Source organism: Solanum dulcamara, chromosome 1 (genome assembly GCF_947179165.1).
Source record: "Solanum dulcamara chromosome 1, daSolDulc1.2, whole genome shotgun sequence".
Classification (NCBI taxonomy): Eukaryota; Viridiplantae; Streptophyta; class Magnoliopsida; order Solanales; family Solanaceae; genus Solanum; species Solanum dulcamara.
The window spans coordinates 62,853,389-62,854,449 of record NC_077237.1 but is presented as its reverse complement, the minus strand read 5'-3'; the positions used below and the strand labels follow the sequence as shown (position 1 = coordinate 62,854,449).

Here is a 1,061-nt window from a genome sequence, read left to right as displayed (position 1 = left end):
TAATAGCTATGGGTACTCCGTAAGGTCCTACCACTCTTTTACCCTTTAATTTTACACCTTCTCGGCTGAGTAGGTAGCCTTTGATTGAAGGAGCATGGGGTAATATCTTTAATCCCTAGGTAACATTCCCTCCAAAGTCATCTGTCGACGGAGTGTGAAGTAAGTCTTGTAGCCCTGGTCATATTGTGGAATTTTCAACCTCGGGTATTACTTCCTGGCTTTCGTAAATTACATCAACTGGTACCCTTACCTTTTGGGTTTTGCTTTTCAATCCTTAGAGTTGGTTGCCAAGTGGTGTCGAAATTCCCTCGCCCACTGGCCCATATAGCCATTCGGTTATTTGCCTATCATTAACTAGTACTATGTCGAAGAATTATGGCATTCAAGTGCGCCATCAGTTGGTTATTAATTAATCCTATTGGTTTTCCTTAAGACCTTATTACAATTGCCTTAACGTATCTTATAATACTCTGGGTACATAATCTCATATCATTCGCCCGTCACTAGTTCAGATTCTTCCATCTCGCGTGATCATACCAGCACTAACGCATTAAGTTCCATCAGAATTTCGAAGTTAAGCGTGTTGGGGCGAGAGAAGTACTGGGATGGGTGACCTTTTTGGGAAGTCCTCATGTCGCGTTTCTTGGTAATCCTTGCAATAATGTGCGGGGCACTCAACTTAGCCTAAAATTTATCTTAGCATTGTCTCGCGAGTCTTTATGTTTTGCCTTGTCATTTCCTCTGTTATCTTGCAACCAGCTAGTCTTGTCCATCTTATTTAAACCATTTCAAAATTTTCCTTACCCCTGCTTGTAATCCTCTTGACACATCTTCGTGTCATTCTTTACCTTTACAAGGATATGAGAAGGTTTTCAACTTAACCTAAGAGATATCTTAGCATTGTCCCACTCGTCATCCTTTGTCGTACTTCTTTTTTTCCCCCTATTCACTCTGAGTTCTTCTCATTTTCTACCACAAGAGGCTTTCTATTCCTTTTTCTTTGGTTATTTATCTATCGCAACATCATTTGCGACTAACTCTATAGCCAACATTTTGGCATT

The 1,061-nt window shown here is 40.4% G+C and overlaps 1 pseudogene; it reads left to right on the top strand.

Annotated features, from left to right (window-relative positions):
- Positions 1-523: 523 nt before the first annotated feature.
- On the top strand, positions 524-643 carry LOC129905000 (5S ribosomal RNA; annotated as a pseudogene).
- The last annotated feature ends 418 nt before the right edge of the window (positions 644-1,061 follow it).